Source organism: Bombina bombina, chromosome 4, assembly GCF_027579735.1.
Source record: "Bombina bombina isolate aBomBom1 chromosome 4, aBomBom1.pri, whole genome shotgun sequence".
Classification (NCBI taxonomy): Eukaryota; Metazoa; Chordata; class Amphibia; order Anura; family Bombinatoridae; genus Bombina; species Bombina bombina.
In genome coordinates this window covers 922,660,024-922,681,125 of record NC_069502.1, presented here as the reverse complement: position 1 = coordinate 922,681,125, position 21,102 = coordinate 922,660,024, and positions in this window count along the sequence as shown.

The following is a 21,102-nucleotide window of genomic DNA, read 5'->3' as shown; positions in this document are numbered from 1 at the left end:
CCCTTCCAAGGCTATCAGCCACGACTCATATGTATGTGCTTAACCTTTTTCTTTAAATTCCCCCAAAAAAGTCTTTAAATCATTATGCTAGTGTAATCTAATTGTATTTTCTATCAGGCCTGTGTCTAACTGTCTATCTGACTTACACAGCATACTGTTGTTAATTGCTGCCCTACGTAGCAGCCAGCCAGTGCGACCACTCATAGAGTCATATGTGCATTGCACTTCTTAACATAATTTTAATATTAAAATCTAAAATTTTAAAATATTTTGCTAGTGTAAGCTAACTTAATTTTCTATCAGGGCTGTGTTTTTGTCACTTACACAGCATACTGTGTTAAATTGCTGCCCTACCTACCATCCACGACTCATATCTGCCAGCCTGTGTGCCAGGCCCAACTAGCCAATTAGTGGCACCAATCACAATTCTTGTAACAGTATATAAAAAAATAAAAATCATAATTTTTTGGACTGCAAATATTCAGTCTCCAAGTGCCATTGAATTGCATTTACCTCCTGCCTGCCACTGCCAGCCTTTTGTGCCAGGCCGTCTAGCCAACTATTTACACCAATCATAATTGTTGTCACAGACAGTATAGTTACTAATTAAAATTAAAAAAATTTTGATTGTTGATCTTAATCCTCAGTTTGCTCGTGCCCTAGAATTGCACTTTTCTACTGCCTTCCAAGCCTGTGTGCCAGGCCTACTTGAAAAATATTTACACCAATCATATTTGTTGTGACAGTATTCTTAATAATTAAAATTTTAAATTGTTGGTAATAGTTGTTGAGAATCCTCAGTTTGCTGGTGCCATTGAATAGCACTTTCCTGCTGCCTTGCAGCCTGCTGTGAGCCAGGCCCACCTAGCCAATTGTTGCCAGCAATCATATTTCTTTTAACAGTATTGCAAAAATTGTCAATCATCACTGTTTTGACTGTCAGTAATCAGTCTCCTAGTGTCCTTGAATTGCATCTACCTCCTGCCTGCCAGCCTTTTGTGCCAGGCCGTCTTGCCAACTATTTACACCAATCATAATTGTTGTCACAGTATAGTTACTTATTAAAATTAAAAAATTCTTGATTGTTGATCTCAATCCTCAGTTTGCTCGTGCCCTAGAATTGCACTTTTCTACTGCCTTCCAAGCCTGTGTGCCAGGCCTACTTGAAAAATATTTACACCAATCATATTTGTTGTCACAGTATTCTTAGTAATTAAAAATTAAAATTTTTGTTAATAGTTGTTGTGAATCCTCAGTTTGCTGGTGCCAGTGAATAGCACTTTCCTCCTGCCTTGCAGCCTGCTGTGTGCCCGGCCCACCTAGCCAATTATTGCCAGCAATCATATTTCTTTTAACAGTATTGCAAAAATTGTCAATCATCACTGTTTTGACTGTCAGTAATCAGTCTCCTAGTGTCCTTGAATTGCATTTACCTCCTGCCTGCCAGCCTTTTGTGCCAGGCCGTCTTGCCAACTATTTACAACAATCATAATTGTTGTCACAGTATAGTTACTAATTAAAATTAAAAAATTCTTGATTGTTGATGATCTTAATCCTCAGTTTGCTCGTGCCCTAGAATTGCACTTTTTTACTTCCTTGCAAGACTGTGTGCCAGGCCTACTTGAAAAATATTTACACCAATCATATTTGTTGTGACAGTATTCTTAATAATTAAAAATTAAAATTTTTGTTAATAGTTGTTGTGAATCCTCAGTTTGCTGGTGCCAGTGAATAGCACTTTCCTCCTGCCATGCAGCCTGCTGTGTGCCCGGCCCACCTAGCCAATTATTGACAGCAATCATATTTCTTTTTTTTTTTCTTTTTTTTAACAGGCTTTATTGATCAGGGAGGTTGGTGCTAATTGGATGTAATAACAAATTGGCACATTATGTAAAAAGCAAAAACAAACCAAAAAGGAAGCTATACATTTTGCTTCTATGTGCATAGAGATCTTACACTTCAAAATGATATATAACTCATGCTCCGTGGCACACAGCAGGAGCAAGAGGAAACAGGTATAAACTTTTCCATTTTTTCTTATCTACATAGGTTGGTCATTTAAAGGTTTAAAGGGGTTAGAATAGCGGGGGAAAGAGGGTGGAGGGGAGCAGCAAGGAAGGTCCATGGTAGGGAGGGAGGGGGGGGAGGGTAGAGAGGAAAGGTAGGGGAAAGAGAGGGGAAAAAAAAAAAAAAACAGAAATAAGAAAAATAGTAATAGTAATATTCAGGTTTTTTGTGGCCATCATGCGCAAACGGCTGATTAATTGGTTATATTGTGCCCTGCCACAGCGCTCGCAGGAGCTCATATTCATCTAACTTGTGATTTTTAAGGTAAAAGTATCTTTCCAACAGTAAAACTTCCTCAACTTGTGAGTGCCATTCTCCTAACGTAGGGGGGTTTTGTTTCTTCCATTTTTTAGGAATCAATCTCTTCGCGCTAGTGAGCATGATTAGCAACAATGCGAGGTGTGTTCGGCTTTGTGTTCTGGGGAGCGCTAGAAATAATAGAGCCTCTGGTGTTTTTAGAAGAGGGATGTTGAGGATTTCAGTCATTTTATCAAAGACTTCTGTCCAGAAGGGCGTTATAAGTGGGCAAGTCCACCATATGTGGAGCAGGGAGCCGCTACCTCCGCACCCTCTCCAACACATGTGGCTAACTGTAGGGAATATCTTATGAAGTCTGACTGGGGTCAGGTACCATCTACCCAAGAGCTTAATGTGGAGTTCCTGGATGGTTGATGAGACAGACGATTTTTTAATCAAGCTAAAAGCTTTTAACCAAATTTGCTCATCATTATCTGTCCCCAGTTCTGTATTCCACTGTGTGACATAAATCGGGAGTGTGTCTGTACCCGGGGAAGCGACTAATTTGTAGAGGAGAGATATTAGGTGTCTTGGTTGGAATTCCCCCGAACAAAGTTTCTCAAATGGGGTAAGTGCCCTGCCCAGGTCTTGTTTTTGTCTGTGGCCGGATATATAATGTATTAGCTGGTTGTAGTGCAGCCAAGAAGAGAATACCCTGGGGTGGGCGTCTCTAAGCGTAGCTTGTGGGATTATCTTTCCGTTTTCAACTACTGCGTAGACCGTGCCCCCTTTGAGTTTATATGGTGCGAGTCTAAAGTATCCTATTTTGTGATAGGGAATTTCAGGGTTTTCTAGTATTGGTGTTAAGGGGGAGTGTCTTGAAGAAATGTGAGTGGAGGTTGCTACGGTTGAGTCCCAAGTGTTAAATGTTTCGGACAAAAGATGATAGTTCTTAATTGTGCTAGGTCGCTGAGAAGGCGGAAGCCACGCCAAGGTGCTCACATTATTTATTTTGAGGATTTGCCTGTCTAACTCTATCCATGCTTTATGCTTTTCGTTTTGTGCCCATTCCACTATCTTCTGAAGGCCAATCACCCTTTTATATAGAGAGATGTCTGGTAGCCCGAGCCCACCGTCTAGGGATTCTAGGCTTGGTGTCAGCCCATATGTACTGCTCTATGATTTTTTGTAGCTGAGATATATAGCCCTTTGGAAGAGTGATGGGTAGGGTCTGGAAGAGATAGAGGATTCGGGGTAAGATATTCATTTTAATGACCCCTATTCTGCCAAGCCAAGATGTGTATTTGCTTTTCCAAGAGGAGAGGTCCGCTGAGATCGCATTCTTAAGGGGGATATAATTATACTTAAATAAATCGGAGGGATCCGAGGTCAGGAAAATACCTAGGTATTTTAATTTAGATGCAGCTATAGGGATCTTGTGTGCTAGCTGTAAAGTGTGTATAATCATAGGACAAGTGTTAATGTTCAGTAATTCGGATTTATGCAAGTTCAAGGAGAAGTTGGAGGCTTTGCCATATTCCTTAAGGACGTCCAAGAGTGCGGGAAGGGATTCAGATGCATTTGTTAGTGTGTAGAGGACGTCATCGGCATAAAGCGCTTGTTTATATTCTGTGTCTCCTACTTTTATACCAGTGATATGATGAGAGGCTCTGACGATATTGGCTAGGACCTCTATTGAAAGGGCAAATAGCAGTGGGGATAGGGGGCAGCCTTGTCTAGTACCATTTCTAATGTCAAAAGAGTCTGATAGTGTGCCATTAATCCTAATTTTAGCGTTGGGGTTAGAGTAAAGGGAAAAAACTAAATTTGTAAAGGATCTTCCAAACCCCATTCGTTCCATTACCTGACGCAGGAAGGCCCAACTCACTCTGTCAAAGGCCTTCTCTGCATCCGTGGAAAAGAGCACCAGAGGGAGGCCCGAGACCTTAGCGTGATTGATTAGCTGTGTGACTTTGATAGTGTTGTCCCTGGCCTCACGTCTAGGGACAAATCCCACTTGATCATTGCCTATCAGGTCAGGCAAGTATTTGTTTAGTCTGGTCGCTAGAATTTTTGCAAACAGCTTCATGTCTGAGTTAATGAGTGAAATTGGCCTAAAGTGGCCTGGGCGGTCTGGGGTCTTTCCCGGCTTGGGTATTACTGTTATGTGTGCCTATAAGAGGACCCGGGATAAATAGGGGTCTTCTCTAAGATCATTGAGTAATTCTAGGAGTGGGCCTGCTAAGGTCTCCTTAAATTTTTTATAATAGGCTGACGAAAATCCATCTGGGCCGGGACCTTCTGTCAGTTGGTTCAGATCTGAGGGTTGATTATGTATGTTGTATAGGGAGTGATAATATTTGCGGAACTCTGAGGCTATTTGGTCGCTGCTATGCAAAGAGCGGCCATCTGTAGAGTTTAAGGAGTGAATGTAAGAGCTAAGTTGTTTTTTTTTAAGGGTTCTGGCTAGGATGCGACCCGGTTTGTTTCCCCCTTCATAGTAGTGTTGTTTCAGATGAAGTGCAATTTTTTGATGTGATTCTGTTAAGTGTTTATGAAATGCAGTTCTTGTTTCTTTTAAGAGAGTGCTAGTAGAGAGACACGAGGGGTCTGCTTTGTGCTTAGTTTCTAGGGCACTAATTTTTGTTTGTAGGTCATTATATTTGGTTCTATATTGTTTATTAAGGAAAGCTTTATGTTTAATCATAGATCCTCTAATGACGCTCTTGTGAGCCTCCCAGATAATGGCATGCGATGAGGAAGGGTGACTATTAATCTCAAAATATTCTGTTATAATTTTATGTATATCGTTATAAATTAAGGGGTTGTCTAGGATAGAGTAATCCATTCTCCATGTTTTTTGTGTGATTGGAATATCCGGCCACAGTATTGAGCAAGAAACCGGGGCATGATCAGACCAGGTAATATGATCAATGGTAGAATGGTGGGTGAGTGAGAGCCCACAGGAGTCTGTGTAAATGTAATCAATCCTGGAGTAACTGTTGTGTTGGGCAGAGTAAAAAGAGTAGTCTCTGGAGGTTGGGTGTAGGGTTCGCCAGATGTCATGTAGTGTTAGTTTTTTGAGTGTGTCGTTTACTTGTTTGATTGTAGAGTTGGGAGTACAAGAAACCCCCCGTGATGTGTCAACTGCGGGGTCGGCGACGATATTAAAATCTCCGCCAAGATAGGTGATACCTCTGGAAAGTTCCATGAGGAGGTTTGAGGTCTGTTTGAGAAATGTGTCTTGACCGTGATTAGGAGAATATATTGAAGCTAAGGTGATATGGTGACCGTATTATGTGCCTACAAGGATAAGGTATCTGCCATTTGGATCTTTCTCAATGTGTGACATTTTGAATGGGACAGTTTTGTGGAAAACAATACCTACTCCTCCTTTTTTAGTCTGACCAGAGGCAAAGTAAGCCAGTGGAAATTGGGAGTTGTGCCATTTGGGTTCCATACCATTTTTAAAATGTGTTTCCTGTAGCAGGATTATATGACTCTGAATTTTGTTCAGTTCTCTGAGCGCAATAGAGCGTTTGCCTGGATTATTCAGGCCTTTAGCATTTATAGTGGTGAGATTGATTGAGTGATCAAAAATCCTTTTAGATTTTTGGCGCGCTGCCATGATAAAAAAAAAAAAAAAGGGGGGGGGGGAAGGGAGAGAGAGGAAGGGGTTAAGATATGGGAGAAGTTATAGAGAGAGGGTTACGAGTAAGAAAGGTAAGGGAGAGTTATTGGAAGATTTAGAATAAATATTAAGGGGAGAGTGTAGTATTATAAATCAGAGTAAACACAGGGAATGGGTCACTCTTAAGAATAAGTCTATATACAAAAACTGTGCAACAAACTTAAGTTAGGGGAAAAGCCCCTTTACTGATGTAAGTTATAATAAAACAAAAGTATACTTATTGCATATCAATATGTAAGAGCTGTCCAGCCAGACTAGAGTAATAAGGAATGCAGAGAGAGAACTCATATGCTCTAGGCAGGATATCTGTTTAGATAAGTCAGATGTTATGATTGTCAAGCTAAAAAAAAACCACATATGAAGGGAAAAGTCTTGGTCGCAGGGGAGCTATATAATTCAGGACCATTTTTTAGTATGTGTACTAAAGATGAGACTACAAGCGGGGGATCTCATTATCCAGCTGTTAATCCCTCCCAGAAGAGTGCAGGCGAGCGGGCAGGTGTTTATTTAGTGGAGCAGTCTAAAATGGGACTATACGGGCTTGCAATCTACTAGCCCCTTTGCTTGTTGTGTAGTTGATAATATATGTAACAAGGCTGCCGCTATATACAGGGAGTGCAGAATTATTAGGCAAATTAGTATTTTGACCACATCATCCTCTTTATGCATGTTGTCTTACTCCAAGCTGTATAGGCTCGAAAGCCTACTACCAATTAAGCATATTAGGTGATGTGCATCTCTGTAATGAGAAGGGGTGTGGGCTAATGACATCAACACCCTATATCAGGTGTGCATAATTATTAGGCAACTTCCTTTCCTTTGGCAAAATGGGTCAAAAGAAGGACTTGACAGGCTCAGAAAAGTCAAAAATAGTGAGATATCTTGCAGAGGGATGCAGCACTCTTAAAATTGCAAAGCTTCTGAAGCGTGATCATCGAACAATCAAGCGTTTCATTCAAAATAGTCAACAGGGTCGCAAGAAGCGTTTGGAAAAACCAAGGCACAAAATAACTGCCCATGAACTGAGAAAAGTCAAGCGTGCAGCTGCCAAGATGCCACTTGCCACCAGTTTTGCCATATTTCAGAGCTGCAACATCACTGGAGTGCCCAAAAGCACAAGGTGTGCAATACTCAGAGACATGGCCAAGGTAAGAAAGGCTGAAAGACGACCACCACTGAACAAGACACAAGCTGAAACATCAAGACTGGGCCAAGAAATATCTCAAGACTGATTTTTCTAAGGTTTTATGGACTGATGAAATGAGAGTGAGTCTTGATGGGCCAGATGGATGAGCCCGTGGCTGGATTGGTAAAGGGCAGAGAGCTCCAGTCCGACTCAGACGCCAGCAAGGTGGAGGTGGAGTACTGGTTTGGGCTGGTATCATCAAAGATGAGCTTGTGGGGCCTTTTTGGGTTGAGGATGGAGTCAAGCTCAACTCCCAGTCCTACTGCCAGTTTCTGGAAGACACCTTCTTCAAGCAGTGGTACAGGAAGAAGTCTGCATCCTTCAAGAAAAACATGATTTTCATGCAGGACAATGCTCCATCACACGCGTCCAAGTACTCCACAGCGTTGCTGGCAAGAAAGGGTATACAAGAAGAAAATCTAATGACATAGCCTCCTTGTTCACCTGATCTGAACCCCATTTAGAACCTGTGGTCCATCATCAACTCCATGTGATCCATTCCCGGCCTAAAAATGAAAGTTTTGTTATTGCTGGTGGCGATAATTGAGACCGGGAAGCCCCATCTGTAAGGAATTCTGTGATTACGTAAAACAGATGTAATATGGTTCAGGTCCCTTCTTTTTTGTAGGGTCACGGGGGACAAATCAGAGAAAACCTGGATTTCCTCTCCGACGTGTGTGATAGGTGATTTCTTTCGGGCCCCTTGGAGAAGGTCTTCCTTGTCTTTATAACTCAGAAATCTAACTATTATGTCCCTCGGGGGTGCTTTACTTGGAGGCTTAGGCCTGAGGGCCCTATGAGCCCTTTCTATGGGGATCTCAGGTGAGGTAGGCAAGTCTTTAATGATACGAAATAAGGCTTGTAGGTACCCTTCGATATTCTGTGGATGAACTGATTCAGTCACCCCGCGGAACCGTAGGTTATTCCTACGTCCCCGGTTATCTAGGTCTTCCAGTTTATCATTCAAAAATTGTAGATTGTCAGCATGGTTTTGTAGGTCTGCAGCATGTTGCGTCCCTAATTTTGCGTTATCTTGAGAGGTCTTTTCAATCTTCAGGACCCTAGCCTCCAATGCAGACAAAAACCTTTCTAAGATCTCCAAAGAGGCTCCTCATTTCTTTCATTACCCCTTGAATATCTTCTTTAGATTACAGGTGGTTAATGTCATCTTTAGTTACAAATTGGAGATGAGAGTCAGCGTGGTGTGACATGGAGGGTGCAGGAGGGTCCTGAGAGTTATCCATGTTAGTGTCAGGGGCCTCTTTTGTATGGTCCAGGGGCCTGAGATAATGGCTCATAGATTTAGAAGCAGCTATCTTATCAGCTTTGTTGTTTTTTTTGATAGGCATACCCCTTCAAATAAGTGATTAATTAGGTAGTGCCTTAGAGTAAGTTCTCTCTAACAGCTCCAATACACAGGTCTTGTTAGATGACCTGATATTTAAGCAGCTACCATTTATTTATATCCTAGGATAGACTAATACGACTCTTCAGGAATTTGAGAAGGGCTGATTTTCTTATTTTTGTTTATTTCCTTCCCCGTGTGTGCTCAGCCGAGTAATTATACTGTGCCCTCTGTTATTCTTATGCTAGGCCAAACAGTACTGTGCCATTTACCATACGCCAAGGGAGCAGAGGGGGGGGAATCCCTTATCGAGGTACAGACCGTGAGGGCAGTAAAATCTCCTTTTGTAAGTCCTATCTAGGCCCCGTTCTGTCCTTACATAATATTGGTGGCGTGTATATGGCCCCTTGCAGCGCTCCTAATTAAGGTTGATGTGTGGCTTACCGGGTTCTCTCTCCGGGGGTCTTATGTGCTAGCCGGTCTGTTACGGTGACAGATGCGCTGGAGCTACCACTGAGTACACACCTCTCCACTGGTCTTGCTGAGGGTATAGATCCGGAGGCCTGAGCTGCCGGGGTCGGCTCTGCGTGTCCCGGGGCTAAAATGGCGCAGCTGCGTTAATCCTTCAGCTAGGTCAGAGCGATATCGCCGGTTCAGGCCAAAGTTCTGTGCTGGTGTGTGCGGACCCAAAATTATGTAAAAGGGCTCCGGGTAGCTTGTTTGTGGTATAAAAAAAGGTCCGGTGAGTCCTTATAAGAGCAAGGGGTGGCTTAGATGGGTAGTTGTCTAGATTGGCGCCATTTAGAGACAGGCTAAGGAGCGGTGGGGTAAATAAAGTAGCCCGATATTTCCCAGGGCTAAAAGTATTCAAAAATAAAGGTTTCTTGTTAGGCTGGATCAGACATCTAAGAAAAAAGATTTGATATAGTGCATTTGAGCTATTTTAGGCATTTTTATCAGTACAAGAAGCAGGAGCCTTTCTAGTGTGTGACCATCTTCCAGGGTGGTCAGGCTCCGCCCCCCGCAATCATATTTCTTTTAACAGTATTGCAAAAATTGTCAATCATCACTGTTTTGACTGTCAGTAATCAATCTCCTAGTGTACTTGAATTGCATTTACCTCCTGCCTGCCAGACTTTTGTGCCAGTCCGTCTTGCCAACTATTTACACCAATCATAATTGTTGTCACAGTATAGTTACTAATTAAAATTAAAAAAATTCTTGATTGTTGAGGATCTTAATCCTCAGTTTGCTCGTGCCCTAGAATTGCACTTTTCTACAGCCTTCCAAGCCTGTGTGTCAGGCCTACTTGAAAAATATTTACACCAATCATATTTGTTGTCACAGTATTCTAATAATTAAAAAATAAAATTTTTGGTAATAGTTGTTGTGAAACCTCAGTTTGCTGGTGCCATTGAATAGCACTTTCCTCCTGCCTTGCAGCCTGCTGTGAGCCAGGCCCACCTAGCCAATTGTTGCCAGCAATCATATTTCTTTTAACAGTATTGCAAAAATTGTCAATCATCACTGTTTGGACTGTCAGTAATCAGTCTCCTAGTGTCCTTGAATTGCATCTACCTCCTGCCTGCCAGCCTTTTGTGCCAGGCCGTCTTGCCAACTATTTACACCAATCATAATTTTTTGTCACAGTATAGTTACTAATTAAAATTAAAACATTCTTGATTGTTGAGGATCTTAATCCTCAGTTTGCTCGTGCCCTAGAATTGCACTTTTCTACAGCCTTCCAAGCCTGTGTGCCAGGCCTACTTGAAAAATATTTACACCAATCGTATTTGTTGTGACAGTATTCTTAATAATTAAAATTTAAAATTTTTGGTAATAGTTGTTGTGAATCCTCAGTTTGCTGGTGCCATTGAATAGCACTTTCCTCCTGCCTTGCAGCCTGATTTGAGCCAGGCCCACCTAGCCAATTGTTGCCAGCAATCATATTTCTTGTAACAGTATTGCAAAAATTGTCAATCATCACTGTTTTGACTGTCAGTAATCAGTCTCCTAGTGTGTCCTTGAATTGCATCTACCTCCTGCCTGCCAGCCTTTTGTGCCAGGCCGTCTTGCCAACTATTTACACCAATCATAATTTTTTGTCACAGTATAGTTACTAATAAAAATTAAAAAAATTCTTGATTGTTGATGATCTTAATCCTCAGTTTGCTTGTGCCCTAGAATTGCACTTTTCTACAGCCTTCCAAGCCTGTGTGCCATGTCTACTTGAAAAATATTTACACCAATCATATTTGTTGTGACAGTATTCTTAATAATTAAAATTTAAAATTTTTGGTAATAGTTGTTGTAAATCCTCAGTTTGCTGGTGCCATTGAATAGCACTTTCCTCCTGCCTTGCAGCCTGCTTTGAGCCAGGCCCACCTAGCCAATTGTTGCCAGCAATCATATTTCTTGTAACAGTATTGCAAAAATTGTCAATCATCACTGTTTTGACTGTCAGTAATCAGTCTCCTAGTGTCCTTGAATTGCATTTACCTCCTGCCTGCCAGCCTTTTGTGCCAGGCCATCTTGCCAACTATTTACACCAATCATAATTGTTGTCTACAGTATAGTTACTAATTAATATTAAAAAAAATTTGATTGTTGATCTTAATCCTCAGTTTGCTCGTGCCATTGAATTGCACTTTTCTAATGCCTGCCAGCCTGTGTGCCAGGCCCAACTATCCAATTAGTGCCAGCAATCATATTTCTTTTAACAGTATTGCAAAATTTGTCAATCATCACTGTTTTGACTGTCAATCTGCAGTCTACTAGTGCCCTTGAATTGCATTTTCCCCCTGCCTGCCTGTGTGCCAGTCCCAACTAGCCAATTAGTGCCACCACTCATATTTATTGTAACAGGATTGGAAATTTTGTTAATCATAACTGTTTTGACTGTGATTCTTCAGTCTCCTAGTGCCATTGAATTGCAGTTTCCTTTCTCCCAGCGTGTGTGCCAGACAGGCCCATTTGCCAACTAGTGCCAAACAATCATATTTGTTGCCACAGTACTTGTAATATTTTAAAACATTAACAATTTGTGATTTTTAAAACATCTGTCTTTTTTGTCATTGTCAGTCTCACAGCGTATACTGTGCCCACTTTCACAGTGACACCACTCAATTGGTGTAATAGTATTGTTAGTGTCCATTTAAAAAAAAATGACAGGCACAGGCAGGTCACCCCACAGGTTCCGTGGACATGGTCGTGGTGCTGTGATTCCTTTAGACCCTACAAATATGCACATTGTTCAGACACCAGGTGCCAGGGGGGACGCGAAAACTTCTGAGGAGGACCTAGTTGAATGGCTAATACAGGACACCCAATCTTCTTCAGCTTCCGCTGCTAGTCCTCCTAACCTTGACGCACCATCTAAGTCCAGCTGTGCTTTCGGCAGGTCTCAAGTGACCAGTGCCACTCCCCCGCCTGTCGCCACCACCAACACAAGCACCACAGCCGCTTCACTTGATCTGTCACAGGAGTTATTGACACATCATTTGGAAGAAATGAGTGATGCGCAACCATCATTGACAGAGGATGTCGATAATAGTGATCAGTCTCAGTCAGGCAGCATTACCGACATGGAGGTACGGTGTGATGATGATGATGATGTTGTAGCCGCTGATGATTCCTTTCTTGATGTTTCAGATACAAGTGAAGCGGTTGATGATGATGTGTTGGTGGATGTCACGTGGGTGCCTGCTAGAAGAGAAGAAGAAGAGGGGGAAAGTTCAGATGGGGAGACAGAGGAGAGAGGAGGAGGAGACGATTTGGAAGCACGGGGAGGTCGTCTCAAGGAGCTAGTGGCACATTCAGACAGCATGCATCGTCACCAGGGGTCAGCCAGACAGCATGCCGACGCCCATCAACGCATGCTGTTGCCACCACCAGAATGCCGTCATCGCAGAGCTCAGCAGTGTGGCATTTTTTTTGTGTGTCTGCCTCTGACAACAGCGATGCCATTTGCAACCTGTGCCAAAAGAAACTGAGTCGTGGGAAGTCCAACAGCCACCTAGGTACAACTGCTTTGCGAAGGCACATGGTCTCCCATCACAAAGGCCGATGGGAAGAACACATGAGTAGAAGCAGCACACAAAGTGAAAGCCGCCCTCCTCCTCCTGCTCCAGCATCTTCAGCCACGTCAACCAGTGCTGTCCTCCTTGCCCCCTCTCAACCATCCTCCACTCAGTCTCTCTTACGTAGCAGTTCCTGGTCATCTGCCCACAGTCAGGTGTCTGTCAAGGACATGTTTGAGCGTAAGAAGCCAATTTCTCAAAGTCACCCCCTTGCCCGGCATCTGACAGCTGGCTTGTCTGAACTCTAAGCCTGCCAGCTTTTACCATACAAGCTGGTGTAGTCTGATGCTTTCAAAAAATTTGTATCTATTGGGACACCGCAGCGGAAGGTACCTGGCAGAAATTTCTTTTCACAAAAGGCAATCCCAAACCTGTACTCTGTTGTCAGAAAGGAAGTTATGGCATATCTGGCACACAGCGTTGGGGCAAGGGTCCATATGACCACGGATAGCTGGTCTGCAAAGCATGGTCAGGGCAGGTATATCACCTACACTGCGCATTGGGTAAACCTGCTGACATCTAACAAGCATGGAATGCGTGGCTCTGCAGAAGAGTTGGTGACACCGCCACGACTTGCAGGCAGGCCTGCTGCTACCTCCTCTACTCCTCCTACTCCATCCTCTTCCATAACCTCTTCCTCGGCTGAGTCCTCTTCAACTTCTGTGTCTTGCTCCACATCTATGGCACCCCCCCAGATCCCCAGGTACTATGCTACATCCCGGGTATGGCAGTGTCACGCCGTCTTGGAGTCACACCGCACCAGCACTCCTGACCGCCCAGAACGCACAGGTGGATCAGTGGCTGACTATGCACCAACTGGAGATTGGCAAGGTTGTTTCCGACAATGGAAGTAATTTGGTGGCGGCATTGAAATTGGGCAAGTTGACACATGTGCTGTGCATGGCACATGTGTGTAATCTAATTGTACAACGATTTGTTCATATGTACCCAGGCTTACAGGACGTCCTGAAGCAGGCCAAGAAGGTGTGTGGCCATTTCAGGCGTTCCTACACGGCCATGGCGCACTTGTCCGATATTCAGCGTAGAAACAACCTGCCAGTGAAGCGCTTGATTTGCGACAGCCCGACACGGTGGAATTCAACACTCCTAATGTTTGACCGCCTGCTCCAACAAGAAAAAGCTGTTAATGAGTATTTGTATGACCGGGGTGCTAGGCCAGCCTCTAGGGAGCTGGGGATATTTTTTCCAAATTACTGGACGCTCATGCGCAATGCCTGTAGGCTCATGCCTCTTTTTGAGGAGGTGACAAACCTTGTCAGTCGCACCGAAGGCACCATCAGCGACATCATACCATTTGTTTTCTTCCTGGAGCGTGCCCTGCAAAGAGTGCTGGATCAGGCAGTAGATGAGCGTGAAGAGGAAGCGGGAGAGTTGTGGTGTCCATCACCCCCACAAACAGCCGAATCAGCATCGCTTGCTGGACCTGCGGCAACGCAGGTTGAGGATTGTGAGGAAGAGGAGTCAGAGGAGGAATGTGGCTTTGAGGAGGAGGAGGAGGAGGAGGAAGACCGAGCACAAAAGGCATCCCAGGGTGCTCGTTGTTGTCACCTCTCTGGTACCCGTGGTGTTGTATGTGGCTGGGGGGAAGAAGATACCATCAGTGAGATCAGTGAGGAGGAGGAACGCGACATGATTAGCTCAGCATCCAACCTTGTTCAAATGGGTTCTTTCATGCTGTCGTGCCTGTTGAGGGACCCTCGTATAAAAAAGCTGAAGGAGAATGACCTGTGCTGGTTGTCCACGCTCCTCAACCCCCGGTATAAGCATAAAGTGCCTGAAATGTTACCAAATTCCCGCAAGTCGGAAAGGATGGAGCATTTTTATAATAAATTAAAAACTATGCTTTACACAGCGTATAAGGGTGATGTCACAACACCACGGGAATGTAACAGGGGAAGAGATGAAATTAATCCTCCTCCTCCCACGACCACGGCGGCAAGGACTGGGCGCTTTCCTGACATCTTGTTGATGGAGGACATGCATACTTTTTTAACTCCCATGCACCATCAGAGCCTTTCGGGATCCAGCCTTAGAGAAAGACTCAACCGACAGGTAGCAGACTACCTAGCTTTAACTGCAGATCTCGACACTCTCAGGAGCGATGGACCCCTTGACTACTGGGTGTGCAGGCTGGACTTGTGGCCTGAGCTATCCCAATTTGCAATGGAACTTCTGGCCTGCCCCGCTTCAAGTGTCCTGTCCAAAAGGACTTTTAGTGCAGCAGGAGGTTTTGTCACTGAGAAGAGAAGTCGCCTAGGTCAAAATATCCTTGACTATCTCACTTTTATAAAAATGAATGAGGGCTGGATCCCGAAGGGACTGACATTGGGCGATACATTTGAATAAAAAAGGCCTGATGATGAGATGAGCTGGCTTGGGCTACAACTGGTACACAGGCTGGCCTTTTTTTTTGGTTATAAAACCGGAGGACTCGCTTGACTTATCCGCCAACAACTAGTGTTCAAGCCACAAGCTTTTAGGGCACTTTTTAAATTTTTTACAAACATCAATTTTTCTGGCCGCTGCTACAGCAGTTGCTACAACAATAACCAATTTTTTCAGTCATTTGTACATTCCTAATTTTTCTGGCCTCTGCTGCAGCTCTGTGGGTACAAAACTCAAATAAAAAAAATAAGGCACATAACAATAGTGATTAAACTGTTATGAATTGTACAACTTAGCATTAGCAAACCACTCATATCTGGTGGACCATTAAATTGAATGAAAAATGCCGCAAATTTGAAGGAGGAGGACCTACCAAGCATCTTTATCCGTCTCTTGGTTGCTCTAAATTATCTCTGTGTTCCATCTATGCCATACCTGTACTCTATTGTACAAAAGGGTGGCATATGTGGTGTTTCATGCTGTTGTGCCTGTTGCGGGTCGTGGCCCATGGTATAAAAAGACTGAAGGAGAACGCCCTGTAATGGGTAGCCCATTAAATTTTTAGAAAAATGTTCCTGGTTCGTCTCAATTATCTCTGGGTTTCTAAAATGGATGCCATACCTGTACTCGCTTGTGCAAAAGGATGGCATATGTGGTGGTGTTTCCTGCCGTAGTTTCTGTTGAGGGTGCTGGACCCTCTTATAAAAAAGCTGAAGGAGAACGACCTGGAGTGGGAGTCCAAGCATGGTTTTTGGAGCTATTTCACTTTTCAAAAAAATTATCTGTGGGTTTCTAAAATCAATGACCGTACCAGTACTCTATTGTTCAAAAGGATGCCATATGTTCTCTTTCCTGCTGGTATTTTGTTTGAGGGTCCTGGACCCTCTTATAAAAAGGACTAAGGAGAAAGAGGTGTACTGGGTGTCCACTCAAATTTTTTTTCTATTTCACATTTGACCAAAATTATCTTTGGGTTTGTAAAATCAATGCTGTACCTGTACTCTATTGTTCAAAAGGATGCCATACGTCCTCTTTCCTGCTGGTCTTTTTTTTGAGGGTCCTGGACCCTCTTATAAAAAGGCCGAAGGAGAAAGAAGTGTACTGGGTGTCCATCGAATCATTTGTTTGATTCAAATTCCCAGTTGCAACAAATTATCTCCGGGTTTCTAAAATCAATGCCTTTCCTGTAATCTAATTTTCAAAAGGATGCCATATGTCCTCTTTCCTGCTGCTGGTTTTGTGTAGGGTCCCGTAGCCTCTGCTAAAAAAAGGCCTAAGGATAAATAAGTGTACTGGGTGTCTAATCAATCTTTTTTTAGATTTCACGATTGCAACAGTGTACTGGGTGTATAATCTATGTTTTTTTAGATTTCACGGTTGCAACTAATGATCTCTGTGTTTCTAAAATCAATGCCTTTCATGTAATGTAATTTTCAAAAGGATGCCATATGTCCTCTTTCATGCTGCTGGTTTTGTTGAGGCTCCGGGAGCCTCTGATAAAAAGGCCTAAGGATAAAGAAGTGTACTGGGTGTAAAATCTATATTTTTTTAGATTTCACGGTTGCAACTAATGATCTCTGTGTTTCTAAAATCAATGCCTTTCATGTAATCTATTAGTCACAAGGATGCCATATGTCCTCTTTCATGCTGTTGTTTCTGTTGAGGCTCCGGGAGCCTCTTATAAAAAGGCCTAAGGATAAAGAAGTGTACTAGGTGTATAATCTATGTTTTTTTAGATTTCACGATTGCAATTAATGATCTCTGTGTTTCTAAAATCAATGCCTTTCATGTAATCTATTAGTCACAAGGATGCCATATGTCCTCTTTCATGCTGTTGTTTCTGTTGAGGCTCCGGGAGCCTCTTATAAAAAGGCCTAAGGATAAAGAAGTGTACTGGGTGTATAATCTATGTTTTTTTAGATTTCACGGTTGCAACTAATGATCTCTGTGTTTCTAAAATCAATGCCTTTCATGTAATCTAATTTTCAAAAGGATGCCATATGTCCTCTTTCATGCTGCTGGTTTTGTGGAGGGTCCTGGAGCCTCTGATAAAAAGGCCTAAGGATAAAGAAGTGTACTGGGTGTATAATCTATGTTTTTTTAGATTTCACGGTTGCAACTAATGATCTCTGTGTTTCTAAAATCAATGCCTTTCCTGTAATCTAATTTTCAAAAGGATGACATATATCCTCTTTTCTGCTGCTGGTTTTGTGGAGGGTCCTGGAGCCTCTGCTAAAAAAAGACCTAAGGATAAATAAGTGTACTGGGTGTCTAATCAATCTTTTTTTAGATTTCACGATTGCAACAAATTATCCCAGGGTTTCTAAAATCAATGCCTTTCCTGTAATCTATTAGTCACAAGGATGCCATATGTCCTCTTTCTTGCTGTTGTTTCTGTTGAGGCTCCGGGAGCCTCTGATAAAAAGGCCTAAGGATAAAGAAGTGCACTGGGTGTATAATCTATGTTTTTTTAGATTTCACGGTTGCAACTAATGATCTCTGTGTTTCTAAAATAAATGCCTTTCATTTAATCTAATTTTCAAAAGGATGCCATATGTCCTCTTTCATGCTGCTGGTTTTGTGGAGGGTCCTGGAGCCTCTGCTAAAAAGGCCTAAGGATAAAGAAGTGTACTGGGTGTATAATCTATGTTTTCTTAGATTTCACGGTTGCAACTAATGATCTCTGTGTTTCTAAAATCAATACCTTTCCTGTAATCTAATTTTCAAAAGGATGACATATGTCCTCTTTCCTGCTGCTGGTTTTGTGGAGGGTCCTGGAGCCTCTGCTAAAACAATACCTAAGGATAAATAAGTGTACTGGGTGTCTAATCAATCTTTTTTTAGATTTCACGGTTGCAACAAATTATCCCAGGGTTTCTAAAATCAATGCCTTTCCTGTAATCTATTAGTCACAAGGATGCCATATGTCCTCTTTCATGCTGTTGTTTCTGTTGAGGCTCCGGGAGCCTCTCATAAAAAGGCCTAAGGATAACGAAGTGTACTGGTTGTATAATCTATGTTTTTTGAGATTTCAAGGTTGCAACTAATGATCTCTGTGTTTCTAAAATCAATGCCTTTCCTGTAATCTAATTTTCAAAAGGATGCCATATGTCCTCTTTCATGCTGCTGGTTTTGTGGAGGGTCCTGGAGCCTCTGCTAAAAAGGCCTTAGGATAAAGAAGTGTACTGGGTGTATAATCTAAGTTTTTTTAGATTTCACGGTTGCAACTAATGATCTCTGTGTTTCTGAAATCAATGCCTTTCCAGAAATCTATTTTTCTAAAGGATGCCATATGTCCTCTTTCCTGCTGCTGGTTTAGTTGAGGGTCCTGGAGCCTCTGCTAATAAGGCCTAAGGATAAATAAGTGTACTGGGTGTCTAATCCAGGTTTTTTTAGATTTCCCGGTTGCAACAAATTATCTCTGGATTTCTCAAATCAATGCCTTAAATGTAATCTATTGTTCAAAAGGATGCTATATGTCCTCTTTCCTTTTTTTTTTCTCTGTATTTTTGTTTATTTTAGAAAATGTAATGCACTTATAGGTTCACTAAGATTATGACTTTGCACACTGCCCTTTTCCATGCAGCATTTTGACATGTCGTGTGATATGACTAGAAGATTGAAGAATGGTATGTTTTGAATCTGCTGAGCATAATAAAAAAAAAAAAAAATAATTTAAATTGAGTTAATAACTGTAGCATGACTTCAGGAGTCAGGTGTGGTTGTAGGTAGTGGTTGTTAGCAGATTATTTTTATTTTAAATTGCAATTGCCACAGCATGCATAAAATGTGCGTCACTAGTCCAAATCTTACCTTTTTTTTAATTCAGGGGTGTCCGGCGCCATATTGGAAAGGCAAAAAACAGGTCTCCGTACCCGTTGATATAAGGGGTGACTAGTGCTTTTACCAGGCTCCTCTTGGATAGCCCCAGAAAGTGTGACTATGAATCCCAAAAAGAAAATTAAATTAAGGTTGAAAACTAACTCCAAAGTAACTTGTAAGACCTGGAGCTCCTCAAACACACGTCCTACCGCAACAGCTATAGGCTCCGCCCCCCCAAATATTACCTTTTTAATGCCAATTGATATTGCCACAGCTGGAACAACAGTAAATAACATGTGCGTCACCACAGTCTCCGAAGCTGTTGTCGGATGTATACAAAAACACTGATAAAGTATTCCTTTCGGGGAGCAAAGAGATGGCTACCGGAACACTCCAGGAACTTCACAAGAGTCGCTGTCTTGTGTTTCTGGTGATGTTGGAGACATCTGGGTAGTGTACAGGGAGGCCCAAAATCCTCTCCATCTCTGTGCACCACAGGACAGGACGTCCTTGTCATCCATAAGCACATGAAATTGCTTGCATTTTCCTTGGTTCAAGAAGTTCAGCTTTTGTGGTGATAGTACAGAATTAAATAAACTTTGGTTTCCTACCATACTCAAGACAATCTTGTAGTTCAAGCTTCGGACTTGCTGTGGGAAACAGTGGCCTGTCCATACCAGGAAGATGATTTAGACAGAAGTAACGGGCTCTGATTGCAGGTGACACATGTTTATCGTCAATCATCAAAGGGGTTGCGTGCAGAATATGGCTGATGGCCCCTTATTCACATGTTTGTCCAGAGCCACAACATTTGCAAACAGCCAGAAGAAAGGTCGGTTCTCACCAGCCTTAAGTTGAGCTTCAATTACCAAATGCTGATATTAAAAAAATAGACAAACAGTGCCTTAAAAAAGACATTTGCAATATGGATTCACCAGAGCAAGGTCATTGCAAGTACTTCCCACGATAACAAAATTAAAATGCCACAACTCCGCAATCTTCCCCTTCACATTATTATTGTCACACTACATTGTACTCCTATGCCCACCTCCCTGCTCTTGTTTTTGTTGAGGGTCCTGGAGCCTCTGCTAAAAAGGCCTATGGATAAATAAGTGTACTGAGTGTCTAATCAATGTTTTTTTCTATTTCCCGGGTCATATAAATGATCTCTGGGATTCTAAAATCAATGCCTTTCCTGTAATCTATTATTCAAAAGGATGACATATGTCCTCTTTCATGCTGTTGTTTCGGTTGAGGTTTCCGGACCCTCTTATTAAAAAGGCCTGAGGATAAATAAGTGTACTGGGTGTCTAATCAATGTTTTTTTCTATTTCCAGGTTGCAAATAATGATCTGTGGGTTTCTAAAATCAATGCCTTTCTTGTAATCTATTATTCAAAAGGATGACATATGTCCTATTTCATGCTGTTGTTTCGGTTGAGGCTCCGGGACCCTCTTATTAAAAAGGCCTGAGGAAAAATAAGTGTACTGGGTGTCTAATCAATGATTTTTTCTATTTCACGGGTCATATAAATGATCTCTGGAATTCTAAAATCAATGCCTTTCCTGTAATCTATTATTCAAAAGGATGACATATGTCCTCTTTCATGCTGTTGTTTTGGTTGAGGCTCCGGGACCCTCTTATTAAAAAGGCCTAAGAATAAATAAGTGTACTTGGTGTCTAATCAATGTTTTTTTCAATTTCCCGGGTCATATAAATGATCTCTGGGATTCTAAAATCAATGCCTTTCCTGTAATCTATTATTCAAAAGGATGACATATGTCCTCTTTCATGCTGTTGTTTTGGTTGAGGCTCCGGGACCCTCTTATTAAAAAGGCCTAAGGATAAATAAGTGTACTGGCTGTCTAATCAATGTTTTTTTCTATTTCCCGGTTGCAAATAATGATCTGTGGGTTTCTAAAATCAATGACTTTCTTGTAATCTATTATTCAAAAGGATGACATATGTCCTCTTTCATGCTGTTGTTTCGGTTGAGGCTCCGGGACCCTCTTATTAAAAAGGCCTGAGGAAAAATAAGTGTACTGGGTGTCTAATCAATGTTTTTTTTTATTTCCCGGGTCATTTAAATGATCTCTGGAATTCTAAAATCAATGCCTTTCCTGTTATCTATTATTCAAAAGGATGACATATCTCCTCTTGCATGCTGTTGTTTCGGTTGAGGCTCCGGGACCCTCTTATTAAAAAGGCCTGAGGAAAAATAAGTGTACTGGGTGTCTAATCAATGTTTTTTTCTATTTCCCGGGTCATA